General features: G+C 44.3%; 27 non-coding genes across 27 annotated transcripts; all 27 read left to right on the top strand.

The window, feature by feature from the left end:
• The first annotated feature begins 373 nt into the window (after positions 1-373).
• trnag-gcc (transfer RNA glycine (anticodon GCC)) lies at positions 374-444 on the top strand. The gene has a single exon. It is a non-coding gene; the product is annotated as a tRNA-Gly (tRNA).
• Positions 445-590: 146 nt separating this feature from the next.
• Positions 591-661, top strand: trnag-gcc (transfer RNA glycine (anticodon GCC)). Its single transcript has one exon. It is a non-coding gene; the product is annotated as a tRNA-Gly (tRNA).
• Positions 662-2144: 1483 nt separating this feature from the next.
• On the top strand, positions 2145-2215 carry trnag-gcc (transfer RNA glycine (anticodon GCC)). Its single transcript has one exon. It is a non-coding gene; the product is annotated as a tRNA-Gly (tRNA).
• A 146-nt stretch (positions 2216-2361) lies between these two features.
• Positions 2362-2432, top strand: trnag-gcc (transfer RNA glycine (anticodon GCC)). The gene has a single exon. It is a non-coding gene; the product is annotated as a tRNA-Gly (tRNA).
• Positions 2433-3915: 1483 nt separating this feature from the next.
• Positions 3916-3986, top strand: trnag-gcc (transfer RNA glycine (anticodon GCC)). Its single transcript has one exon. It is a non-coding gene; the product is annotated as a tRNA-Gly (tRNA).
• A 146-nt stretch (positions 3987-4132) lies between these two features.
• trnag-gcc (transfer RNA glycine (anticodon GCC)) lies at positions 4133-4203 on the top strand. Its single transcript has one exon. It is a non-coding gene; the product is annotated as a tRNA-Gly (tRNA).
• A 1487-nt stretch (positions 4204-5690) lies between these two features.
• trnag-gcc (transfer RNA glycine (anticodon GCC)) lies at positions 5691-5761 on the top strand. The gene has a single exon. It is a non-coding gene; the product is annotated as a tRNA-Gly (tRNA).
• Positions 5762-5907: 146 nt separating this feature from the next.
• On the top strand, positions 5908-5978 carry trnag-gcc (transfer RNA glycine (anticodon GCC)). The gene has a single exon. It is a non-coding gene; the product is annotated as a tRNA-Gly (tRNA).
• Positions 5979-7457: 1479 nt separating this feature from the next.
• trnag-gcc (transfer RNA glycine (anticodon GCC)) lies at positions 7458-7528 on the top strand. Its single transcript has one exon. It is a non-coding gene; the product is annotated as a tRNA-Gly (tRNA).
• A 1479-nt stretch (positions 7529-9007) lies between these two features.
• Positions 9008-9078, top strand: trnag-gcc (transfer RNA glycine (anticodon GCC)). Its single transcript has one exon. It is a non-coding gene; the product is annotated as a tRNA-Gly (tRNA).
• A 146-nt stretch (positions 9079-9224) lies between these two features.
• On the top strand, positions 9225-9295 carry trnag-gcc (transfer RNA glycine (anticodon GCC)). The gene has a single exon. It is a non-coding gene; the product is annotated as a tRNA-Gly (tRNA).
• A 1483-nt stretch (positions 9296-10778) lies between these two features.
• trnag-gcc (transfer RNA glycine (anticodon GCC)) lies at positions 10779-10849 on the top strand. Its single transcript has one exon. It is a non-coding gene; the product is annotated as a tRNA-Gly (tRNA).
• A 146-nt stretch (positions 10850-10995) lies between these two features.
• On the top strand, positions 10996-11066 carry trnag-gcc (transfer RNA glycine (anticodon GCC)). The gene has a single exon. It is a non-coding gene; the product is annotated as a tRNA-Gly (tRNA).
• A 1487-nt stretch (positions 11067-12553) lies between these two features.
• trnag-gcc (transfer RNA glycine (anticodon GCC)) lies at positions 12554-12624 on the top strand. Its single transcript has one exon. It is a non-coding gene; the product is annotated as a tRNA-Gly (tRNA).
• Positions 12625-12770: 146 nt separating this feature from the next.
• On the top strand, positions 12771-12841 carry trnag-gcc (transfer RNA glycine (anticodon GCC)). The gene has a single exon. It is a non-coding gene; the product is annotated as a tRNA-Gly (tRNA).
• A 1479-nt stretch (positions 12842-14320) lies between these two features.
• On the top strand, positions 14321-14391 carry trnag-gcc (transfer RNA glycine (anticodon GCC)). The gene has a single exon. It is a non-coding gene; the product is annotated as a tRNA-Gly (tRNA).
• Positions 14392-15870: 1479 nt separating this feature from the next.
• Positions 15871-15941, top strand: trnag-gcc (transfer RNA glycine (anticodon GCC)). The gene has a single exon. It is a non-coding gene; the product is annotated as a tRNA-Gly (tRNA).
• A 146-nt stretch (positions 15942-16087) lies between these two features.
• Positions 16088-16158, top strand: trnag-gcc (transfer RNA glycine (anticodon GCC)). The gene has a single exon. It is a non-coding gene; the product is annotated as a tRNA-Gly (tRNA).
• A 1484-nt stretch (positions 16159-17642) lies between these two features.
• trnag-gcc (transfer RNA glycine (anticodon GCC)) lies at positions 17643-17713 on the top strand. The gene has a single exon. It is a non-coding gene; the product is annotated as a tRNA-Gly (tRNA).
• Positions 17714-17859: 146 nt separating this feature from the next.
• Positions 17860-17930, top strand: trnag-gcc (transfer RNA glycine (anticodon GCC)). Its single transcript has one exon. It is a non-coding gene; the product is annotated as a tRNA-Gly (tRNA).
• Positions 17931-19417: 1487 nt separating this feature from the next.
• trnag-gcc (transfer RNA glycine (anticodon GCC)) lies at positions 19418-19488 on the top strand. The gene has a single exon. It is a non-coding gene; the product is annotated as a tRNA-Gly (tRNA).
• Positions 19489-19634: 146 nt separating this feature from the next.
• On the top strand, positions 19635-19705 carry trnag-gcc (transfer RNA glycine (anticodon GCC)). The gene has a single exon. It is a non-coding gene; the product is annotated as a tRNA-Gly (tRNA).
• Positions 19706-21184: 1479 nt separating this feature from the next.
• Positions 21185-21255, top strand: trnag-gcc (transfer RNA glycine (anticodon GCC)). The gene has a single exon. It is a non-coding gene; the product is annotated as a tRNA-Gly (tRNA).
• A 1479-nt stretch (positions 21256-22734) lies between these two features.
• Positions 22735-22805, top strand: trnag-gcc (transfer RNA glycine (anticodon GCC)). Its single transcript has one exon. It is a non-coding gene; the product is annotated as a tRNA-Gly (tRNA).
• A 146-nt stretch (positions 22806-22951) lies between these two features.
• On the top strand, positions 22952-23022 carry trnag-gcc (transfer RNA glycine (anticodon GCC)). The gene has a single exon. It is a non-coding gene; the product is annotated as a tRNA-Gly (tRNA).
• A 1483-nt stretch (positions 23023-24505) lies between these two features.
• Positions 24506-24576, top strand: trnag-gcc (transfer RNA glycine (anticodon GCC)). Its single transcript has one exon. It is a non-coding gene; the product is annotated as a tRNA-Gly (tRNA).
• A 146-nt stretch (positions 24577-24722) lies between these two features.
• trnag-gcc (transfer RNA glycine (anticodon GCC)) lies at positions 24723-24793 on the top strand. Its single transcript has one exon. It is a non-coding gene; the product is annotated as a tRNA-Gly (tRNA).
• The last annotated feature ends 632 nt before the right edge of the window (positions 24794-25425 follow it).

The raw sequence follows: 25425 nt of genomic DNA, 5'->3' as shown, positions 1-25425 counted from the left end.
ACTTTACTGTAACGCAGCATTAGGATAATTAGCCAACCTGGCTGTAAAATCGGAAAGATGCACAACATATTATTCTGAAAGGAAGGAGCCGTATGTTATCAAGCCATGGAATTTGCAGTCTGGCCTAGTGGAAGCACTGTTAGCTTTGCGTGAAGAAAAGTAGCGGCCTGATGATATTGCAGTGTAGCATTAGGTGATCTGTCGTGGTGTGAAGTGAGAGCACATGAGGTTTATGCGCTGCTGTGCCCGAAGTTTAGGTAAAGAAATTTGTTGCAATTTGGGGAAAGTGAGGACAAAGTGAGGAAATGGAAATGCGGCTGAGTGAACGCATTGGGGAAAAAAAGGAGAACATCATGAAATTGATAGTGGAGTTGCATTGGTGGTTCAGTGGTAGAATTCTCGTCTGCCACACGGGAGGCCCGGGTTCGATTCCCGGCCAATGCAAGATCGACTGGTGTTGCACTGTTATTTCTCATCTTTACACTGCATCTCTCTGCTGGTTATATGCAGTTTTCTTTGGCTAACACACATCAACATCTGTTAGCAACTCAGGCATTGGGCTTGAAAGTTCAGCTTCAGTTGCGTGGCTTGCATTGGTGGTTCAGTGGTAGAATTCTCGCCTGCCACGCGGGACGCCCGGGTTTGATTCCTGGCCAATGCATCACAGCTCTTTTGCATTCCTGTGCTCAGCAATTTTTCATTCCTCTCTACATTCTTACCACCAGCTTTCTTTTATCGCAACTACATTTTCACCATACACTCCCTCCGCATCAATCTCTTTACCACTTTCCTCATGCTCATTTTCAACATCTGCTTCACAACACTCTCCCTTTTCCTGTCCGCTTCACCACTCACAGCTGCAAACACTCATTCCTCTTCAATTAAAACCCTCCTCCTCTCACTTCTTTTTAACCCTTCACAACATTTTTACCTTCATTGCCTTCAGAAAAGTTGAAACAAACTTTGCACAAACTGATAATTTTTCACTGGACCCTTTTTTTTTACAATGTCTTTTCATTCACCTTTTTCCATTGTCACAAATAGCCAGCTAAATCACAGGAATTCCACAGCATAGCAAAATATGTCAACATATATATATACAGAGGAGAATACAAGCACAACAATACAATTGGACCAGTACAAATACCATGAGACAAAGAAGAGAAAAAGCAGATCGTTCAAAGCTCATTCAGCCTCTCAGAACATTCCGGCTAAGGAGGAATGGCCCAAACATAAAGGGGCAACAGGATACCGGCCACAGAACAGGACAAGGCCCAGACACGCACAGTCTCACACATGTGTGTAAACGTCGCAAGTATCTTTACAGTACTCTTTTCCAAGATAAGTGGGAGGAGGCGATGTTTCACGTTAATCGTTTTCGGAGTCCATTTGGAGATTCACACCTCATTCACCTGAGGCAATGTTGGTGGGTAATTGTCTCCCCCTAGGGAGTCCCTTGTGTTGCAACTAGGATAATGCCAGCTTCTCAACTCTTTCCATAAAGCTGACATTCCTCAACCTTGGCGAATGCTGATTCACCCCTTCCTTTCCTGTTTTGCAAACACGGACCTACATTCGAGAGCATGATGACGAGGATGACACATGGGGAATCAGGACACAGGATGTGACAGCATTGTGCCAATGTTGTGGGTTCATGGTGCAGAGGCCTGCATAACTGAAATGATGATGTGAGTTCTAATGTAACCAAGGCTGGTAGCGGTATAAAAGCCATTATCCAAACATAGGTTGTTTGGTGGAGGTGTGAAATCCCACTTGACTGTAACGCAGCATTAGGATAATTAGCCAACCTGGCTGTAAAATCGGAAAGATGCACAACATATTATTCTGAAAGGAAGGAGCCGTATGTTATCAAGCCATGGAATTTGCAGTCTGGCCCAGTGGAAGCACTGTTAGCTTTGCGTGAAGAAAAGTAGCAGCCTGATGATATTGCAGTGTAGCATTAGGTGATCTGTAGTGGTGTGAAGTGAGAGCACATGAGGTTTATGCGCTGCTGTGCCCGAAGTTTAGGTAAAGAAATTTGTTGACATTTGGGGAAAGAGAGGACAAAGTGAGGAAATGGAAATGCTGCTGAGTGAAAGCATTGGGGAAAAAAAGGAGAACATCATGAGATTGATAGTGGAGTTGCATTGGTGGTTCAGTGGTAGAATTCTCGCCTGCCACGCGGGAGGCCCGGGTTCGATTCCCGGCCAATGCAAGATCGACTGGTGTTGCACTGTTATTTCTCATCTTTACACTGCATCTCTCTGCTGGTTACATGCAGTTTTCTTTGGCGAACACACATCAACATCTGTCAGCAACTCAGGCATTGTGCATGAAAGTTCAGCTTCAGTTGTGTGGCTTGCATTGGTGGTTCAGTGGTAGAATTCTCACCTGCCACGTGAGAGGCCTGGGTTGGATTCCCGGCCAATACATTGCAGCTCCTTTGCATTCCTCTGCTCAGCAATTTTTCCTTCCTCTCTACATTCTTACCACCAGCTTTCTTTTATCACAACTACATTTTCACCATACACTCCCTCCGCATCAATCTCTTTACCACTTTCCTCATGCTCACTTTCAACATCTGCTTCACAACACTGTCCCTTTTCCTGTCCGCTTCACCACTCACAGCTGCAAACACTCATTCCTCTTCAATTAAAACCCTCCTTCCCTGACTTCTTTTTCACCTTTCACAACATTTTTACCTTCATTGCCTTAAGAAAAGTTCAAACAAACTTTGCACAAACTGATAATTTTTCACTGGACTCTTTTTTTTTACAATGTCTTTTCATTCACCTTTTTCCATTGTCACAAATAGCCAGCTAAATCACAGGAATTCCACAGCATAGCAAAATATGTCAACATATATATATACAGAGGAGAATACAAGCACAACAATACAATTGGACCAGTACAAATACCATGAGACAAAGAAGAGAAAAAGCAGCTCGTTCAAAGCTCATTCAGCCTCTCAGAACATTCCGGCTAAGGAGGAATGGCCCAAACATAAAGGGGCAACAGGATACCGGCCACAGAACAGGACAAGGCCCAGACACGCACAGTCTCACACATGTGTGTAAACATCGCGAGTATCTTTACAGTACTCTTTTCCAAGATAAGTGGGAGGAGGCGATGTTTCACGTTACTCGTTTTCGGAGTCCATTTGGAGATTCACACCTCATTCACCTGAGGCAATGTTGGTGGGTAATTGTCTCCCCCTAAGGAGTCCCTTGTGTTGCAACGAGGATAATGCCAGCTTCTCAACTCTTTCCATAAAGCTGACATTCCTCAACCTTGGCGAATGCTGATTCACCCCTTCCTTTCCTGTTTTGCAAACACGGACCTACATTCGAGAGCATGATGACCAGGATGACACCTGGGGAATCAGGACACAGGATGTGACAGCATTGTGCCAATGTTGTGGGTTCATGGTGCAGAGGCCTGCATAACTGAAATGATGATGTGAGTTCAAATGTAACCAAGGCTGGTAGCGGTATAAAAGCCAGTATCCAAACATAGGTTGTTTGGTGGAGGTGTGAAATCCCACTTGACTGTAACGCAGCATTAGGATAATTAGCCAACCTGGCTGTAAAATCGGAAAGATGCACAACATATTATTCTGAAAGGAAGGAGCCGTATGTTATCAAGCCATGGAATTTGCAGTCTGGCCCAGTGGAAGCACTGTTAGCTTTGCGTGAAGAAAAGTAGCAGCCTGATGATATTGCAGTGTAGCATTAGGTGATCTGTAGTGGTGTGAAGTGAGAGCACATGAGGTTTATGCGCTGCTGTGCCCGAAGTTTAGGTAAAGAAATTTGTTGACATTTGGGGAAAGAGAGGACAAAGTGAGGAAATGGAAATGCTGCTGAGTGAAAGCATTGGGGAAAAAAAGGAGAACATCATGAGATTGATAGTGGAGTTGCATTGGTGGTTCAGTGGTAGAATTCTCGCCTGCCACGCGGGAGGCCCGGGTTCGATTCCCGGCCAATGCAAGATCGACTGGTGTTGCACTGTTATTTCTCATCTTTACACTGCATCTCTCTGATGGTTACATGCAGTTTTCTTTGGCGAACACACATCAACATCCGTCAGCAACTCAGGCATTGTGCATGAAAGTTCAGATTCAGTTGTGTGGCTTGCATTGGTGGTTCAGTGGTAGAATTCTCACCTGCCACGTGAGAGGCCCGGGTTGGATTCCCGGCCAATACATTGCAGCTCCATTGCGTTCCTCTGCTCAGCAATTTTTCCTTCCTCTCTACATTCTTACCACCAGCTTTCTTTTATCACAACTACATTTTCACCATACACTCCCTCCGCATCAATCTCTTTACCACTTTCCTCATGCTCACTTTCAACATCTGCTTCACAACACTCTCCCTTTTCCTGTCCGCTTCACCACTCACAGCTGCAAACACTCATTCCTCTTCAATTAAAACCCTCCTTCCCTGACTTCTTTTTCACCTTTCACAACATTTTTACCTTCATTGCCTTAAGAAAAGTTCAAACAAACTTTGCACAAACTGATAATTTTTCACTGGACTCTTTTTTTTTACAATGTCTTTTCATTCACCTTTTTCCATTGTCACAAATAGCCAGCTAAATCACAGGAATTCCACAGCATAGCAAAATATGTCAACATATATATATATATACAGAGGAGAATACAAGCACAACAATACAATTGGACCAGTACAAATACCATGAGACAAAGAAGAGAAAAAGCAGCTCGTTCAAAGCTCATTCAGCCTCTCAGAACATTCCGGCTAAGGAGGAATGGCCCAAACATAAAGGGGCAACAGGATACCGGCCACAGAACAGGACAAGGCCCAGACACGCACAGTCTCACACATGTGTGTAAACGTCGCGAGTATCTTTACAGTACTCTTTTCCAAGATAAGTGGGAGGAGGCGATGTTTCACGTTAATCTTTTTCGCAGTCCATTTGGAGATTCACACCTCATTCACCTGAGGCAATGTTGGTGGGTAATTGTCTCCCCCTAGGGAGTCCCTTGTGTTGCAACTAGGATAATGCCAGCTTCTCAACTCTTTCCATAAAGCTGACATTCCTCAACCTTGGCGAATGCTGATTCACCACTTCCTTTTCTGTTTTGCAAACACGGACCTACATTCGAGAGCATGATGACCAGGAAGACACATGGGGAATCAGGACACAGGATGTGACAGCATTGTGCCAATGTTGTGGGTTCATGGTGCAGAGGCCTGCATAACTGAAATGATGATGTGAGTTCTAATGTAACCAAGGCTGGTAGCGGTATAAAAGCCATTATCCAAACATAGGTTGTTTGGTGGAGGTGTGAAATCCCACTTTACTGTAACGCAGCATTAGGATAATTAGCCAACCTGGCTGTAAAATCGGAAAGATGCACAACATATTATTCTGAAAGGAAGGAGCCGTATGTTATCAAGCCATGGAATTTGCAGTCTGGCCTAGTGGAAGCACTGTTAGCTTTGCGTGAAGAAAAGTAGCGGCCTGATGATATTGCAGTGTAGCATTAGGTGATCTGTAGTGGTGTGAAGTGAGAGCACATGAGGTTTATGCGCTGCTGTGCCCGAAGTTTAGGTAAAGAAATTTGTTGCAATTTGGGGAAAGTGAGGACAAAGTGAGGAAATGGAAATGCTGCGGAGTGAAAGCATTGGGGGAAAAAAGGAGAACATCATGAAATTGATAGCGGAGTTGCATTGGTGGTTCAGTGGTAGAATTCTCGCCTGCCACGCGGGAGGCCCGGGTTCGATTCCCGGCCAATGCAAGATCGACTGGTGTTGCACTGTTATTCCTCATCTTTACACTGCATCTCTCTGCTGGTTACATGCAGTTTTCTTTGGCGAACACACATCAACATCTGTCAGCAACTCAGGCATTGTGCATGAAAGTTCAGCTTCAGTTGTGTGGCTTGCATTGGTGGTTCAGTGGTAGAATTCTCACCTGCCACGTGAGAGGCCTGGGTTGGATTCCCAGCCAATACATTGCAGCTCCTTTGCATTCCTCTGCTCAGCAATTTTTCCTTCCTCTCTACATTCTTACCACCAGCTTTCTTTTATCACTACTACATTTTCACCATACACTCCCTCCGCATCAATCTCTTTACCACTTTCCTCATGCTCACTTTCAACATCTGCTTCACAACACTGTCCCTTTTCCTGTCCGCTTCACCACTCACAGCTGCAAACACTCATTCCTCTTCAATTAAAACCCTCCTCCTCTCACTTCTTTTTAACCCTTCACAACATTTTTACCTTCATTGCCTTCAGAAAAGTTCAAACAAACTTTGCACAAACTGATAGTTTTTCACTGGACTCTTTTTTTACAAAGTCTTTTCATTCACCTTTTTCCATTGTCACAAATAACCAGCTAAATCACAGGAATCCCACAGCATAGCAAAATATGTCAACATATATATACAGAGGAGAATACAAGCACAACAATACAATTGGACCAGTACAAATACCATGAGACAAAGAAGAGAAAAAGCAGCTCGTTCAAAGCTCATTCAGCCTCTCAGAACATTCCGGCTAAGGAGGAATGACCCAAACATAAAGGGGCAACAGGATACCGGCCACAGAACAGGACAAGGCCCAGACACGCACAGTCTCACACATGTGTGTAAACATCGCGAGTATCTTTACAGTACTCTTTACCAAGATAAGTGGGAGGAGGCGATGTTTCACGTTACTCGTTTTCGGAGTCCATTTGGAGATTCACACCTCATTCACCTGAGGCAATGTTGGTGGGTAATTGTCTCCCCCTAAGGAGTCCCTTGTGTTGCAACGAGGATAATGCCAGCTTCTCAACTTTTTCCATAAAGCTGACATTCCTCAACCTTGGCGAATGCTGATTCACCCCTTCCTTTCCTGTTTTGCAAACACGGACCTACATTCGAGAGCATGATGAACAGGATGACACATGGGGAATCAGGACACAGGATGTGACAGCATTGTGCCAATGTTGTGGGTTCATGGTGCAGAGGCCTGCATAACTGAAATGATGATGTGAGTTCTAATGTAACCAAGGCTGGTAGCGGTATAAAAGCCATTATCCAAACATAGGTTGTTTGGTGGAGGTGTGAAATCCCACTTTACTGTAACGCAGCATTAGGATAATTAGCCAACCTGGCTGTAAAATCGGAAAGATGCACAACATATTATTCTGAAAGGAAGGAGCCGTATGTCATCAAGCCATGGAATTTGCAGTCTGGCCTAGTGGAAGCACTGTTAGCTTTGCGTGAAGAAAAGTAGCGGCCTGATGATATTGCAGTGTAGCATTAGGTGTTCTGTAGTGGTGTGAAGTGAGAGCACATGAGGTTTATGCGCTGCTGTGCCCGAAGTTTAGGTAAAGAAATTTGTTGACATTTGGGGAAAGTGAGGACAAAGTGAGGAAATGGAAATGCTGCTGAGTGAAAGCATTGGGGGAAAAAAGGAGAACATCATGAAATTGATAGCGGAGTTGCATTGGTGGTTCAGTGGTAGAATTCTCGCCTGCCACGCGGGAGGCCCGGGTTCGATTCCCGGCCAATGCATCACAGCTCTTTTGCATTCCTGTGCTCAGCAATTTTTCATTCCTCTCTACATTCTTACCACCAGCTTTCTTTTATCGCAACTACATTTTCACCACACCCTCCGCATCAATCTCTTTACCACTTTCCTCATGCTCGTTTTCAACATCTGCTTCACAACACTCTCCCTTTTCCTGTCCGCTTCACCACTCACAGCTGCAAACACTCATTCCTCTTCAATTAAAACCCTCCTTCCCTGACTTCTTTTTCACCTTTCACAACATTTTTACCTTCATTGCCTTAAGAAAAGTTCAAACAAACTTTGCACAAACTGATAATTTTTCACTGGACTCTTTTTTTTTACAATGTCTTTTCATTCACCTTTTTCCATTGTCACAAATAGCCAGCTAAATCACAGGAATTCCACAGCATAGCAAAATATGTCAACATATATATATACAGAGGAGAATACAAGCACAACAATACAATTGGACCAGTACAAATACCATGAGACAAAGAAGAGAAAAAGCAGCTCGTTCAAAGCTCATTCAGCCTCTCAGAACATTCCGGCTAAGGAGGAATGGCCCAAACATAAAGGGGCAACAGGATACCGGCCACAGAACAGGACAAGGCCCAGACACGCACAGTCTCACACATGTGTGTAAACATCGCGAGTATCTTTACAGTACTCTTTTCCAAGATAAGTGGGAGGAGGCGATGTTTCACGTTACTCGTTTTCGGAGTCCATTTGGAGATTCACACCTCATTCACCTGAGGCAATGTTGGTGGGTAATTGTCTCCCCCTAAGGAGTCCCTTGTGTTGCAACGAGGATAATGCCAGCTTCTCAACTCTTTCCATAAAGCTGACATTCCTCAACATTGGCGAATGCTGATTCACCCCTTCCTTTCCTGTTTTGCAAACACGGACCTACATTCGAGAGCATGATGACCAGGATGACACATGGGGAATCAGGACACAGGATGTGACAGCATTGTGCCAATGTTGTGGGTTCATGGTGCAGAGGCCTGCATAACTGAAATGATGATGTGAGTTCAAATGTAACCAAGGCTGGTAGCGGTATAAAAGCCATTATCCAAACATAGGTTGTTTGGTGGAGGTGTGAAATCCCACTTGACTGTAACGCAGCATTAGGATAATTAGCCAACCTGGCTGTAAAATCGGAAAGATGCACAACATATTATTCTGAAAGGAAGGAGCCGTATGTTATCAAGCCATGGAATTTGCAGTCTGGCCCAGTGGAAGCACTGTTAGCTTTGCGTGAAGAAAAGTAGCAGCCTGATGATATTGCAGTGTAGCATTAGGTGATCTGTAGTGGTGTGAAGTGAGAGCACATGAGGTTTATGCGCTGCTGTGCCCGAAGTTTAGGTAAAGAAATTTGTTGACATTTGGGGAAAGAGAGGACAAAGTGAGGAAATGGAAATGCTGCTGAGTGAAAGCATTGGGGAAAAAAAGGAGAACATCATGAGATTGATAGTGGAGTTGCATTGGTGGTTCAGTGGTAGAATTCTCGCCTGCCACGCGGGAGGCCCGGGTTCGATTGCCGGCCAATGCAAGATCGACTGGTGTTGCACTGTTATTTCTCATCTTTACACTGCATCTCTCTGCTGGTTACATGCAGTTTTCTTTGGCGAACACACATCAACATCTGTCAGCAACTCAGGCATTGTGCATGAAAGTTCAGCTTCAGTTGTGTGGCTTGCATTGGTGGTTCAGTGGTAGAATTCTCACCTGCCACGTGAGAGGCCTGGGTTGGATTCCCGGCCAATACATTGCAGCTCCTTTGCATTCCTCTGCTCAGCAATTTTTCCTTCCTCTCTACATTCTTACCACCAGCTTTCTTTTATCACAACTACATTTTCACCATACACTCCCTCCGCATCAATCTCTTTACCACTTTCCTCATGCTCACTTTCAACATCTGCTTCACAACACTGTCCCTTTTCCTGTCCGCTTCACCACTCACAGCTGCAAACACTCATTCCTCTTCAATTAAAACCCTCCTTCCCTGACTTCTTTTTCACCTTTCACAACATTTTTACCTTCATTGCCTTAAGAAAAGTTCAAACAAACTTTGCACAAACTGATAATTTTTCACTGGACTCTTTTTTTTTACAATGTCTTTTCATTCACCTTTTTCCATTGTCACAAATAGCCAGCTAAATCACAGGAATTCCACAGCATAGCAAAATATGTCAACATATATATATACAGAGGAGAATACAAGCACAACAATACAATTGGACCAGTACAAATACCATGAGACAAAGAAGAGAAAAAGCAGCTCGTTCAAAGCTCATTCAGCCTCTCAGAACATTCCGGCTAAGGAGGAATGGCCCAAACATAAAGGGGCAACAGGATACCGGCCACAGAACAGGACAAGGCCCAGACACGCACAGTCTCACACATGTGTGTAAACATCGCGAGTATCTTTACAGTACTCTTTTCCAAGATAAGTGGGAGGAGGCGATGTTTCACGTTACTCGTTTTCGGAGTCCATTTGGAGATTCACACCTCATTCACCTGAGGCAATGTTGGTGGGTAATTGTCTCCCCCTAAGGAGTCCCTTGTGTTGCAACGAGGATAATGCCAGCTTCTCAACTCTTTCCATAAAGCTGACATTCCTCAACCTTGGCGAATGCTGATTCACCCCTTCCTTTCCTGTTTTGCAAACACGGACCTACATTCGAGAGCATGATGACCAGGATGACACCTGGGGAATCAGGACACAGGATGTGACAGCATTGTGCCAATGTTGTGGGTTCATGGTGCAGAGGCCTGCATAACTGAAATGATGATGTGAGTTCAAATGTAACCAAGGCTGGTAGCGGTATAAAAGCCAGTATCCAAACATAGGTTGTTTGGTGGAGGTGTGAAATCCCACTTGACTGTAACGCAGCATTAGGATAATTAGCCAACCTGGCTGTAAAATCGGAAAGATGCACAACATATTATTCTGAAAGGAAGGAGCCGTATGTTATCAAGCCATGGAATTTGCAGTCTGGCCCAGTGGAAGCACTGTTAGCTTTGCGTGAAGAAAAGTAGCAGCCTGATGATATTGCAGTGTAGCATTAGGTGATCTGTAGTGGTGTGAAGTGAGAGCACATGAGGTTTATGCGCTGCTGTGCCCGAAGTTTAGGTAAAGAAATTTGTTGACATTTGGGGAAAGAGAGGACAAAGTGAGGAAATGGAAATGCTGCTGAGTGAAAGCATTGGGGAAAAAAAGGAGAACATCATGAGATTGATAGTGGAGTTGCATTGGTGGTTCAGTGGTAGAATTCTCGCCTGCCACGCGGGAGGCCCGGGTTCGATTGCCGGCCAATGCAAGATCGACTGGTGTTGCACTGTTATTTCTCATCTTTACACTGCATCTCTCTGATGGTTACATGCAGTTTTCTTTGGCGAACACACATCAACATCCGTCAGCAACTCAGGCATTGTGCATGAAAGTTCAGCTTCAGTTGTGTGGCTTGCATTGGTGGTTCAGTGGTAGAATTCTCACCTGCCACGTGAGAGGCCCGGGTTGGATTCCCGGCCAATACATTGCAGCTCCATTGCGTTCCTCTGCTCAGCAATTTTTCCTTCCTCTCTACATTCTTACCACCAGCTTTCTTTTATCACAACTACATTTTCACCATACACTCCCTCCGCATCAATCTCTTTACCACTTTCCTCATGCTCACTTTCAACATCTGCTTCACAACACTCTCCCTTTTCCTGTCCGCTTCACCACTCACAGCTGCAAACACTCATTCCTCTTCAATTAAAACCCTCCTTCCCTGACTTCTTTTTCACCTTTCACAACATTTTTACCTTCATTGCCTTAAGAAAAGTTCAAACAAACTTTGCACAAACTGATAATTTTTCACTGGACTCTTTTTTTTTACAATGTCTTTTCATTCACCTTTTTCCATTGTCACAAATAGCCAGCTAAATCACAGGAATTCCACAGCATAGCAAAATATGTCAACATATATATATATATACAGAGGAGAATACAAGCACAACAATACAATTGGACCAGTACAAATACCATGAGACAAAGAAGAGAAAAAGCAGCTCGTTCAAAGCTCATTCAGCCTCTCAGAACATTCCGGCTAAGGAGGAATGGCCCAAACATAAAGGGGCAACAGGATACCGGCCACAGAACAGGACAAGGCCCAGACACGCACAGTCTCACACATGTGTGTAAACGTCGCGAGTATCTTTACAGTACTCTTTTCCAAGATAAGTGGGAGGAGGCGATGTTTCACGTTAATCTTTTTCGCAGTCCATTTGGAGATTCACACCTCATTCACCTGAGGCAATGTTGGTGGGTAATTGTCTCCCCCTAGGGAGTCCCTTGTGTTGCAACTAGGATAATGCCAGCTTCTCAACTCTTTCCATAAAGCTGACATTCCTCAACCTTGGCGAATGCTGATTCACCACTTCCTTTTCTGTTTTGCAAACACGGACCTACATTCGAGAGCATGATGACCAGGAAGACACATGGGGAATCAGGACACAGGATGTGACAGCATTGTGCCAATGTTGTGGGTTCATGGTGCAGAGGCCTGCATAACTGAAATGATGATGTGAGTTCTAATGTAACCAAGGCTGGTAGCGGTATAAAAGCCATTATCCAAACATAGGTTGTTTGGTGGAGGTGTGAAATCCCACTTTACTGTAACGCAGCATTAGGATAATTAGCCAACCTGGCTGTAAAATCGGAAAGATGCACAACATATTATTCTGAAAGGAAGGAGCCGTATGTTATCAAGCCATGGAATTTGCAGTCTGGCCTAGTGGAAGCACTGTTAGCTTTGCGTGAAGAAAAGTAGCGGCCTGATGATATTGCAGTGTAGCATTAGGTGATCTGTAGTGGTGTGAAGTGAGAGCACATGAGGTTTATGCGCTGCTGTGCCCGAAGTTTAGGTAAAGAAATTTGTTGCAATTTGGGGAAAGTGAGGACAAAGTGAGGAAATGGAAATGCTGCGGAGTGAAAGCATTGGGGGAAAAAAGGAGAACATCATGAAATTGATAGCGGAGTTGCATTGGTGGTTCAGTGGTAGAATTCTCGCCTGCCACGCGGGAGGCCCGGGTTCGATTCCCGGCCAATGCAAGATCGACTGGTGTTGCACTGTTATTCCTCATCTTTACACTGCATCTCTCTGATGGTTACATGCAGTTTTCTTTGGCGAACACACATCAACATCTGTCAGCAACTCAGGCATTGTGCATGAAAGTTCAGCTTCAGTTGTGTGGCTTGCATTGGTGGTTCAGTGGTAGAATTCTCACCTGCCACGTGAGAGGCCTGGGTTGGATTCCCGGCCAATACATTGCAGCTCCTTTGCATTCCTCTGCTCAGCAATTTTTCCTTCCTCTCTACATTCTTACCACCAGCTTTCTTTTATCACTACTACATTTTCACCATACACTCCCTCCGCATCAATCTCTTTACCACTTTCCTCATGCTCACTTTCAACATCTGCTTCACAACACTGTCCCTTTTCCTGTCCGCTTCACCACTCACAGCTGCAAACACTCATTCCTCTTCAATTAAAACCCTCCTCCTCTCACTTCTTTTTAACCCTTCACAACATTTTTACCTTCATTGCCTTCAGAAAAGTTCAAACAAACTTTGCACAAACTGATAGTTTTTCACTGGACTCTTTTTTTACAAAGTCTTTTCATTCACCTTTTTCCATTGTCACAAATAACCAGCTAAATCACAGGAATCCCACAGCATAGCAAAATATGTCAACATATATATACAGAGGAGAATACAAGCACAACAATACAATTGGACCAGTACAAATACCATGAGACAAAGAAGAGAAAAAGCAGCTCGTTCAAAGCTCATTCAGCCTCTCAGAACATTCCGGCTAAGGAGGAATGGCCCAAACATAAAGGGGCAACAGGATACCGGCCACAGAACAGGACAAGGCCCAGACACGCACAGTCTCACACATGTGTGTAAACATCGCTAGTATCTTTACAGTACTCTTTACCAAGATAAGTGGGAGGAGGCGATGTTTCACGTTACTCGTTTTCGGAGTCCATTTGGAGATTCACACCTCATTCACCTGAGGCAATGTTGGTGGGTAATTGTCTCCCCCTAAGGAGTCCCTTGTGTTGCAACGAGGATAATGCCAGCTTCTCAACTTTTTCCATAAAGCTGACATTCCTCAACCTTGGCGAATGCTGATTCACCCCTTCCTTTCCTGTTTTGCAAACACGGACCTACATTCGAGAGCATGATGAACAGGATGACACATGGGGAATCAGGACACAGGATGTGACAGCATTGTGCCAATGTTGTGGGTTCATGGTGCAGAGGCCTGCATAACTGAAATGATGATGTGAGTTCTAATGTAACCAAGGCTGGTAGCGGTATAAAAGCCATTATCCAAACATAGGTTGTTTGGTGGAGGTGTGAAATCCCACTTTACTGTAACGCAGCATTAGGATAATTAGCCAACCTGGCTGTAAAATCGGAAAGATGCACAACATATTATTCTGAAAGGAAGGAGCCGTATGTCATCAAGCCATGGAATTTGCAGTCTGGCCTAGTGGAAGCACTGTTAGCTTTGCGTGAAGAAAAGTAGCGGCCTGATGATATTGCAGTGTAGCATTAGGTGTTCTGTAGTGGTGTGAAGTGAGAGCACATGAGGTTTATGCGCTGCTGTGCCCGAAGTTTAGGTAAAGAAATTTGTTGACATTTGGGGAAAGTGAGGACAAAGTGAGGAAATGGAAATGCTGCTGAGTGAAAGCATTGGGGGAAAAAAGGAGAACATCATGAAATTGATAGCGGAGTTGCATTGGTGGTTCAGTGGTAGAATTCTCGCCTGCCACGCGGGAGGCCCGGGTTCGATTCCCGGCCAATGCATCACAGCTCTTTTGCATTCCTGTGCTCAGCAATTTTTCATTCCTCTCTACATTCTTACCACCAGCTTTCTTTTATCGCAACTACATTTTCACCACACCCTCCGCATCAATCTCTTTACCACTTTCCTCATGCTCGTTTTCAACATCTGCTTCACAACACTCTCCCTTTTCCTGTCCGCTTCACCACTCACAGCTGCAAACACTCATTCCTCTTCAATTAAAACCCTCCTTCCCTGACTTCTTTTTCACCTTTCACAACATTTTTACCTTCATTGCCTTAAGAAAAGTTCAAACAAACTTTGCACAAACTGATAATTTTTCACTGGACTCTTTTTTTTTACAATGTCTTTTCATTCACCTTTTTCCATTGTCACAAATAGCCAGCTAAATCACAGGAATTCCACAGCATAGCAAAATATGTCAACATATATATATACAGAGGAGAATACAAGCACAACAATACAATTGGACCAGTACAAATACCATGAGACAAAGAAGAGAAAAAGCAGCTCGTTCAAAGCTCATTCAGCCTCTCAGAACATTCCGGCTAAGGAGGAATGGCCCAAACATAAAGGGGCAACAGGATACCGGCCACAGAACAGGACAAGGCCCAGACACGCACAGTCTCACACATGTGTGTAAACATCGCGAGTATCTTTACAGTACTCTTTTCCAAGATAAGTGGGAGGAGGCGATGTTTCACGTTAATCGTTTTCGGAGTCCATTTGGAGATTCACACCTCATTCACCTGAGGCAATGTTGGTGGGTAATTGTCTCCCCCTAAGGAGTCCCTTGTGTTGCAACGAGGATAATGCCAGCTTCTCAACTCTTTCCATAAAGCTGACATTCCTCAACCTTGGCGAATGCTGATTCACCCCTTCCTTTCCTGTTTTGCAAACACGGACCTACATTCGAGAGCATGATGACCAGGATGACACATGGGGAATCAGGACACAGGATGTGACAGCATTGTGCCAATGTTGTGGGTTCATGGTGCAGAGGCCTGCATAACTGAAATGATGATGTGAGTTCAAATGTAACCAAGGCTGGTAGCGGTATAAAAGCCATTATCCAAACATAGGTTGTTTGGTGGAGGTGTGAAATCCCACTTGACTGTAACGCAGCATTAGGATAATTAGCCAACCTGGCTGTAAAATCGGAAAGATGCACAACATATTATTCTGAAAGGAAGGAGCCGTATGTTATCAAGCCATGGAATTTGCAGTCTGGCCCAGTGGAAGCACTGTTAGCTTTGCGTGAAGAAAAGTAGCAGCCTGATGATATTGCAGTGTAGCATTAGGTGATCTGTAGTGGTGTGAAGTGAGAGCACATGAGGTTTATGCGCTGCTGTGCCCGAAGTTTAGGTAAAGAAATTTGTTGACATTTGGGGAAAGAGAGGACAAAGTGAGGAAATGGAAATGCTGCTGAGTGAAAGCATTGGGGAAAAAAAGGAGAACATCATGAGATTGATAGTGGAGTTGCATTGGTGGTTCAGTGGTAGAATTCTCGCCTGCCACGCGGGAGGCCCGGGTTCGATTCCCGGCCAATGCAAGATCGACTGGTGTTGCACTGTTATTTCTCATCTATACACTGCATCTCTCTGCTGGTTACATGCAGTTTTCTTTGGCGAACACACATCAACATCTGTCAGCAACTCAGGCATTGTGCATGAAAGTTCAGCTTCAGTTGTGTGGCTTGCATTGGTGGTTCAGTGGTAGAATTCTCACCTGCCACGTGAGAGGCCTGGGTTGGATTCCCGGCCAATACATTGCAGCTCCTTTGCATTCCTCTGCTCAGCAATTTTTCCTTCCTCTCTACATTCTTACCACCAGCTTTCTTTTATCACAACTACATTTTCACCATACACTCCCTCCGCATCAATCTCTTTACCACTTTCCTCATGCTCACTTTCAACATCTGCTTCACAACACTGTCCCTTTTCCTGTCCGCTTCACCACTCACAGCTGCAAACACTCATTCCTCTTCAATTAAAACCCTCCTTCCCTGACTTCTTTTTCACCTTTCACAACATTTTTACCTTCATTGCCTTAAGAAAAGTTCAAACAAACTTTGCACAAACTGATAATTTTTCACTGGACTCTTTTTTTTTTACAATGTCTTTTCATTCACCTTTTTCCATTGTCACAAATAGCCAGCTAAATCACAGGAATTCCACAGCATAGCAAAATATGTCAACATATATATATACAGAGGAGAATACAAGCACAACAATACAATTGGACCAGTACAAATACCATGAGACAAAGAAGAGAAAAAGCAGCTCGTTCAAAGCTCATTCAGCCTCTCAGAACATTCCGGCTAAGGAGGAATGGCCCAAACATAAAGGGGCAACAGGATACCGGCCACAGAACAGGACAAGGCCCAGACACGCACAGTCTCACACATGTGTGTAAACATCGCGAGTATCTTTACAGTACTCTTTTCCAAGATAAGTGGGAGGAGGCGATGTTTCACGTTACTCGTTTTCGGAGTCCATTTGGAGATTCACACCTCATTCACCTGAGGCAATGTTGGTGGGTAATTGTCTCCCCCTAAGGAGTCCCTTGTGTTGCAACGAGGATAATGCCAGCTTCTCAACTCTTTCCATAAAGCTGACATTCCTCAACCTTGGCGAATGCTGATTCACCCCTTCCTTTCCTGTTTTGCAAACACGGACCTACATTCGAGAGCATGATGACCAGGATGACACATGGGGAATCAGGACACAGAATGTGACAGCATTGTGCCAATGTTGTGGGTTCATGGTGCAGAGGCCTGCATAACTGAAATGATGATGTGAGTTCAAATGTAACCAAGGCTGGTAGCGGTATAAAAGCCATTATCCAAACATAGGTTGTTTGGTGGAGGTGTGAAATCCCACTTGACTGTAACGCAGCATTAGGATAATTAGCCAACCTGGCTGTAAAATCGGAAAGATGCACAACATATTATTCTGAAAGGAAGGAGCCGTATGTTATCAAGCCATGGAATTTGCAGTCTGGCCCAGTGGAAGCACTGTTAGCTTTGCGTGAAGAAAAGTAGCAGCCTGATGATATTGCAGTGTAGCATTAGGTGATCTGTAGTGGTGTGAAGTGAGAGCACATGAGGTTTATGCGCTGCTGTGCCCGAAGTTTAGGTAAAGAAATTTGTTGACATTTGGGGAAAGAGAGGACAAAGTGAGGAAATGGAAATGCTGCTGAGTGAAAGCATTGGGGAAAAAAAGGAGAACATCATGAGATTGATAGTGGAGTTGCATTGGTGGTTCAGTGGTAGAATTCTCGCCTGCCACGCGGGAGGCCCGGGTTCGATTCCCGGCCAATGCAAGATCGACTGGTGTTGCACTGTTATTTCTCATCTTTACACTGCATCTCTCTGATGGTTACATGCAGTTTTCTTTGGCGAACACACATCAACATCCGTCAGCAACTCAGGCATTGTGCATGAAAGTTCAGCTTCAGTTGTGTGGCTTGCATTGGTGGTTCAGTGGTAGAATTCTCACCTGCCACGTGAGAGGCCCGGGTTGGATTCCCGGCCAATACATTGCAGCTCCATTGCGTTCCTCTGCTCAGCAATTTTTCCTTCCTCTCTACATTCTTACCACCAGCTTTCTTTTATCACAACTACATTTTCACCATACACTCCCTCCGCATCAATCTCTTTACCACTTTCCTCATGCTCACTTTCAACATCTGCTTCACAACACTCTCCCTTTTCCTGTCCGCTTCACCACTCACAGCTGCAAACACTCATTCCTCTTCAATTAAAACCCTCCTTCCCTGACTTCTTTTTCACCTTTCACAACATTTTTACCTTCATTGCCTTAAGAAAAGTTCAAACAAACTTTGCACAAACTGATAATTTTTCACTGGACTCTTTTTTTTTACAATGTCTTTTCATTCACCTTTTTCCATTGTCACAAATAGCCAGCTAAATCACAGGAATTCCACAGCATAGCAAAATATGTCAACATATATATATATATACAGAGGAGAATACAAGCACAACAATACAATTGGACCAGTACAAATACCATGAGACAAAGAAGAGAAAAAGCAGCTCGTTCAAAGCTCATTCAGCCTCTCAGAACATTCCGGCTAAGGAGGAATGGCCCAAACATAAAGGGGCAACAGGATACCGGCCACAGAACAGGACAAGGCCCAGACACGCACAGTCTCACACATGTGTGTAAACGTCGCGAGTATCTTTACAGTACTCTTTTCCAAGATAAGTGGGAGGAGGCGATGTTTCACGTTAATCTTTTTCGCAGTCCATTTGGAGATTCACACCTCATTCACCTGAGGCAATGTTGGTGGGTAATTGTCTCCCCCTAGGGAGTCCCTTGTGTTGCAACTAGGATAATGCCAGCTTCTCAACTCTTTCCATAAAGCTGACATTCCTCAACCTTGGCGAATGCTGATTCACCACTTCCTTTTCTGTTTTGCAAACACGGACCTACATTCGAGAGCATGATGACCAGGAAGACACATGGGGAATCAGGACACAGGATGTGACAGCATTGTGCCAATGTTGTGGGTTCATGGTGCAGAGGCCTGCATAACTGAAATGATGATGTGAGTTCTAATGTAACCAAGGCTGGTAGCGGTATAAAAGCCATTATCCAAACATAGGTTGTTTGGTGGAGGTGTGAAATCCCACTTTACTGTAACGCAGCATTAGGATAATTAGCCAACCTGGCTGTAAAATCGGAAAGATGCACAACATATTATTCTGAAAGGAAGGAGCCGTATGTTATCAAGCCATGGAATTTGCAGTCTGGCCTAGTGGAAGCACTGTTAGCTTTGCGTGAAGAAAAGTAGCGGCCTGATGATATTGCAGTGTAGCATTAGGTGATCTGTAGTGGTGTGAAGTGAGAGCACATGAGGTTTATGCGCTGCTGTGCCCGAAGTTTAGGTAAAGAAATTTGTTGCAATTTGGGGAAAGTGAGGACAAAGTGAGGAAATGGAAATGCTGCGGAGTGAAAGCATTGGGGGAAAAAAGGAGAACATCATGAAATTGATAGCGGAGTTGCATTGGTGGTTCAGTGGTAGAATTCTCGCCTGCCACGCGGGAGGCCCGGGTTCGATTCCCGGCCAATGCAAGATCGACTGGTGTTGCACTGTTATTCCTCATCTTTACACTGCATCTCTCTGCTGGTTACATGCAGTTTTCTTTGGCGAACACACATCAACATCTGTCAGCAACTCAGGCATTGTGCATGAAAGTTCAGCTTCAGTTGTGTGGCTTGCATTGGTGGTTCAGTGGTAGAATTCTCACCTGCCACGTGAGAGGCCTGGGTTGGATTCCCGGCCAATACATTGCAGCTCCTTTGCATTCCTCTGCTCAGCAATTTTTCCTTCCTCTCTACATTCTTACCACCAGCTTTCTTTTATCACTACTACATTTTCACCATACACTCCCTCCGCATCAATCTCTTTACCACTTTCCTCATGCTCACTTTCAACATCTGCTTCACAACACTGTCCCTTTTCCTGTCCGCTTCACCACTCACAGCTGCAAACACTCATTCCTCTTCAATTAAAACCCTCCTCCTCTCACTTCTTTTTAACCCTTCACAACATTTTTACCTTCATTGCCTTCAGAAAAGTTCAAACAAACTTTGCACAAACTGATAGTTTTTCACTGGACTCTTTTTTTACAAAGTCTTTTCATTCACCTTTTTCCATTGTCACAAATAACCAGCTAAATCACAGGAATCCCACAGCATAGCAAAATATGTCAACATATATATACAGAGGAGAATACAAGCACAACAATACAATTGGACCAGTACAAATACCATGAGACAAAGAAGAGAAAAAGCAGCTCGTTCAAAGCTCATTCAGCCTCTCAGAACATTCCGGCTAAGGAGGAATGGCCCAAACATAAAGGGGCAACAGGATACCGGCCACAGAACAGGACAAGGCCCAGACACGCACAGTCTCACACATGTGTGTAAACATCGCTAGTATCTTTACAGTACTCTTTACCAAGATAAGTGGGAGGAGGCGATGTTTCACGTTACTCGTTTTCGGAGTCCATTTGGAGATTCACACCTCATTCACCTGAGGCAATGTTGGTGGGTAATTGTCTCCCCCTAAGGAGTCCCTTGTGTTGCAACGAGGATAATGCCAGCTTCTCAACTTTTTCCATAAAGCTGACATTCCTCAACCTTGGCGAATGCTGATTCACCCCTTCCTTTCCTGTTTTGCAAACACGGACCTACATTCGAGAGCATGATGAACAGGATGACACATGGGGAATCAGGACACAGGATGTGACAGCATTGTGCCAATGTTGTGGGTTCATGGTGCAGAGGCCTGCATAACTGAAATGATGATGTGAGTTCTAATGTAACCAAGGCTGGTAGCGGTATAAAAGCCATTATCCAAACATAGGTTGTTTGGTGGAGGTGTGAAATCCCACTTTACTGTAACGCAGCATTAGGATAATTAGCCAACCTGGCTGTAAAATCGGAAAGATGCACAACATATTATTCTGAAAGGAAGGAGCCGTATGTCATCAAGCCATGGAATTTGCAGTCTGGCCTAGTGGAAGCACTGTTAGCTTTGCGTGAAGAAAAGTAGCGGCCTGATGATATTGCAGTGTAGCATTAGGTGTTCTGTAGTGGTGTGAAGTGAGAGCACATGAGGTTTATGCGCTGCTGTGCCCGAAGTTTAGGTAAAGAAATTTGTTGACATTTGGGGAAAGTGAGGACAAAGTGAGGAAATGGAAATGCTGCTGAGTGAAAGCATTGGGGGAAAAAAGGAGAACATCATGAAATTGATAGCGGAGTTGCATTGGTGGTTCAGTGGTAGAATTCTCGCCTGCCACGCGGGAGGCCCGGGTTCGATTCCCGGCCAATGCATCACAGCTCTTTTGCATTCCTGTGCTCAGCAATTTTTCATTCCTCTCTACATTCTTACCACCAGCTTTCTTTTATCGCAACTACATTTTCACCACACCCTCCGCATCAATCTCTTTACCACTTTCCTCATGCTCGTTTTCAACATCTGCTTCACAACACTCTCCCTTTTCCTGTCCGCTTCACCACTCACAGCTGCAAACACTCATTCCTCTTCAATTAAAACCCTCCTTCCCTGACTTCTTTTTCACCTTTCACAACATTTTTACCTTCATTGCCTTAAGAAAAGTTCAAACAAACTTTGCACAAACTGATAATTTTTCACTGGACTCTTTTTTTTTACAATGTCTTTTCATTCACCTTTTTCCATTGTCACAAATAGCCAGCTAAATCACAGGAATTCCACAGCATAGCAAAATATGTCAACATATATATATACAGAGGAGAATACAAGCACAACAATACAATTGGACCAGTACAAATACCATGAGACAAAGAAGAGAAAAAGCAGCTCGTTCAAAGCTCATTCAGCCTCTCAGAACATTCCGGCTAAGGAGGAATGGCCCAAACATAAAGGGGCAACAGGATACCGGCCACAGAACAGGACAAGGCCCAGACACGCACAGTCTCACACATGTGTGTAAACATCGCGAGTATCTTTACAGTACTCTTTTCCAAGATAAGTGGGAGGAGGCGATGTTTCACGTTACTCGTTTTCGGAGTCCATTTGGAGATTCACACCTCATTCACCTGAGGCAATGTTGGTGGGTAATTGTCTCCCCCTAAGGAGTCCCTTGTGTTGCAACGAGGATAATGCCAGCTTCTCAACTCTTTCCATAAAGCTGACATTCCTCAACCTTGGCGAATGCTGATTCACCCCTTCCTTTCCTGTTTTGCAAACACGGACCTACATTCGAGAGCATGATGACCAGGATGACACATGGGGAATCAGGACACAGGATGTGACAGCATTGTGCCAATGTTGTGGGTTCATGGTGCAGAGGCCTGCATAACTGAAATGATGATGTGAGTTCAAATGTAACCAAGGCTGGTAGCGGTATAAAAGCCATTATCCAAACATAGGTTGTTTGGTGGAGGTGTGAAATCCCACTTGACTGTAACGCAGCATTAGGATAATTAGCCAACCTGGCTGTAAAATCGGAAAGATGCACAACATATTATTCTGAAAGGAAGGAGCCGTATGTTATCAAGCCATGGAATTTGCAGTCTGGCCCAGTGGAAGCACTGTTAGCTTTGCGTGAAGAAAAGTAGCAGCCTGATGATATTGCAGTGTAGCATTAGGTGATCTGTAGTGGTGTGAAGTGAGAGCACATGAGGTTTATGCGCTGCTGTGCCCGAAGTTTAGGTAAAGAAATTTGTTGACATTTGGGGAAAGAGAGGACAAAGTGAGGAAATGGAAATGCTGCTGAGTGAAAGCATTGGGGAAAAAAAGGAGAACATCATGAGATTGATAGTGGAGTTGCATTGGTGGTTCAGTGGTAGAATTCTCGCCTGCCACGCGGGAGGCCCGGGTTCGATTCCCGGCCAATGCAAGATCGACTGGTGTTGCACTGTTATTTCTCATCTTTACACTGCATCTCTCTGCTGGTTACATGCAGTTTTCTTTGGCGAACACACATCAACATCTGTCAGCAACTCAGGCATTGTGCATGAAAGTTCAGCTTCAGTTGTGTGGCTTGCATTGGTGGTTCAGTGGTAGAATTCTCACCTGCCACGTGAGAGGCCTGGGTTGGATTCCCGGCCAATACATTGCAGCTCCTTTGCATTCCTCTGCTCAGCAATTTTTCCTTCCTCTCTACATTCTTACCACCAGCTTTCTTTTATCACAACTACATTTTCACCATACACTCCCTCCGCATCAATCTCTTTACCACTTTCCTCATGCTCACTTTCAACATCTGCTTCACAACACTGTCCCTTTTCCTGTCCGCTTCACCACTCACAGCTGCAAACACTCATTCCTCTTCAATTAAAACCCTCCTTCCCTGACTTCTTTTTCACCTTTCACAACATTTTTACCTTCATTGCCTTAAGAAAAGTTCAAACAAACTTTGCACAAACTGATAATTTTTCACTGGACTCTTTTTTTTTACAATGTCTTTTCATTCACCTTTTTCCATTGTCACAAATAGCCAGCTAAATCACAGGAATTCCACAGCATAGCAAAATATGTCAACATATATATATACAGAGGAGAATACAAGCACAACAATACAATTGGACCAGTACAAATACCATGAGACAAAGAAGAGAAAAAGCAGCTCGTTCAAAGCTCATTCAGCCTCTCAGAACATTCCGGCTAAGGAGGAATGGCCCAAACATAAAGGGGCAACAGGATACCGGCCACAGAACAGGACAAGGCCCAGACACGCACAGTCTCACACATGTGTGTAAACATCGCGAGTATCTTTACAGTACTCTTTTCCAAGATAAGTGGGAGGAGGCGATGTTTCACGTTACTCGTTTTCGGAGTCCATTTGGAGATTCACACCTCATTCACCTGAGGCAATGTTGGTGGGTAATTGTCTCCCCCTAAGGAGTCCCTTGTGTTGCAACGAGGATAATGCCAGCTTCTCAACTCTTTCCATAAAGCTGACATTCCTCAACCTTGGCGAATGCTGATTCACCCCTTCCTTTCCTGTTTTGCAAACACGGACCTACATTCGAGAGCATGATGACCAGGATGACACCTGGGGAATCAGGACACAGGATGTGACAGCATTGTGCCAATGTTGTGGGTTCATGGTGCAGAGGCCTGCATAACTGAAATGATGATGTGAGTTCAAATGTAACCAAGGCTGGTAGCGGTATAAAAGCCAGTATCCAAACATAGGTTGTTTGGTGGAGGTGTGAAATCCCACTTGACTGTAACGCAGCATTAGGATAATTAGCCAACCTGGCTGTAAAATCGGAAAGATGCACAACATATTATTCTGAAAGGAAGGAGCCGTATGTTATCAAGCCATGGAATTTGCAGTCTGGCCCAGTGGAAGCACTGTTAGCTTTGCGTGAAGAAAAGTAGCAGCCTGATGATATTGCAGTGTAGCATTAGGTGATCTGTAGTGGTGTGAAGTGAGAGCACATGAGGTTTATGCGCTGCTGTGCCCGAAGTTTAGGTAAAGAAATTTGTTGACATTTGGGGAAAGAGAGGACAAAGTGAGGAAATGGAAATGCTGCTGAGTGAAAGCATTGGGGAAAAAAAGGAGAACATCATGAGATTGATAGTGGAGTTGCATTGGTGGTTCAGTGGTAGAATTCTCGCCTGCCACGCGGGAGGCCCGGGTTCGATTCCCGGCCAATGCAAGATCGACTGGTGTTGCACTGTTATTTCTCATCTTTACACTGCATCTCTCTGCTGGTTACATGCAGTTTTCTTTGGCGAACACACATCAACATCTGTCAGCAACTCAGGCATTGTGCATGAAAGTTCAGCTTCAGTTGTGTGGCTTGCATTGGTGGTTCAGTGGTAGAATTCTCACCTGCCACGTGAGAGGCCTGGGTTGGATTCCCGGCCAATACATTGCAGCTCCTTTGCATTCCTCTGCTCAGCAATTTTTCCTTCCTCTCTACATTCTTACCACCAGCTTTCTTTTATCACAACTACATTTTCACCATACACTCCCTCCGCATCAATCTCTTTACCACTTTCCTCATGCTCACTTTCAACATCTGCTTCACAACACTGTCCCTTTTCCTGTCCGCTTCACCACTCACAGCTGCAAACACTCATTCCTCTTCAATTAAAACCCTCCTTCCCTGACTTCTTTTTCACCTTTCACAACATTTTTACCTTCATTGCCTTAAGAAAAGTTCAAACAAACTTTGCACAAACTGATAATTTTTCACTGGACTCTTTTTTTTTACAATGTCTTTTCATTCACCTTTTTCCATTGTCACAAATAGCCAGCTAAATCACAGGAATTCCACAGCATAGCAAAATATGTCAACATATATATATACAGAGGAGAATACAAGCACAACAATACAATTGGACCAGTACAAATACCATGAGACAAAGAAGAGAAAAAGCAGCTCGTTCAAAGCTCATTCAGCCTCTCAGAACATTCCGGCTAAGGAGGAATGGCCCAAACATAAAGGGGCAACAGGATACCGGCCACAGAACAGGACAAGGCCCAGACACGCACAGTCTCA

Source organism: Scyliorhinus torazame, chromosome 3 (assembly GCF_047496885.1).
Source record: "Scyliorhinus torazame isolate Kashiwa2021f chromosome 3, sScyTor2.1, whole genome shotgun sequence".
NCBI lineage: Eukaryota > Metazoa > Chordata > Chondrichthyes > Carcharhiniformes > Scyliorhinidae > Scyliorhinus > Scyliorhinus torazame.
The sequence above is the reverse complement of the archived record's forward strand: the minus strand, read 5'-3'. Positions and strand labels throughout refer to the sequence as shown.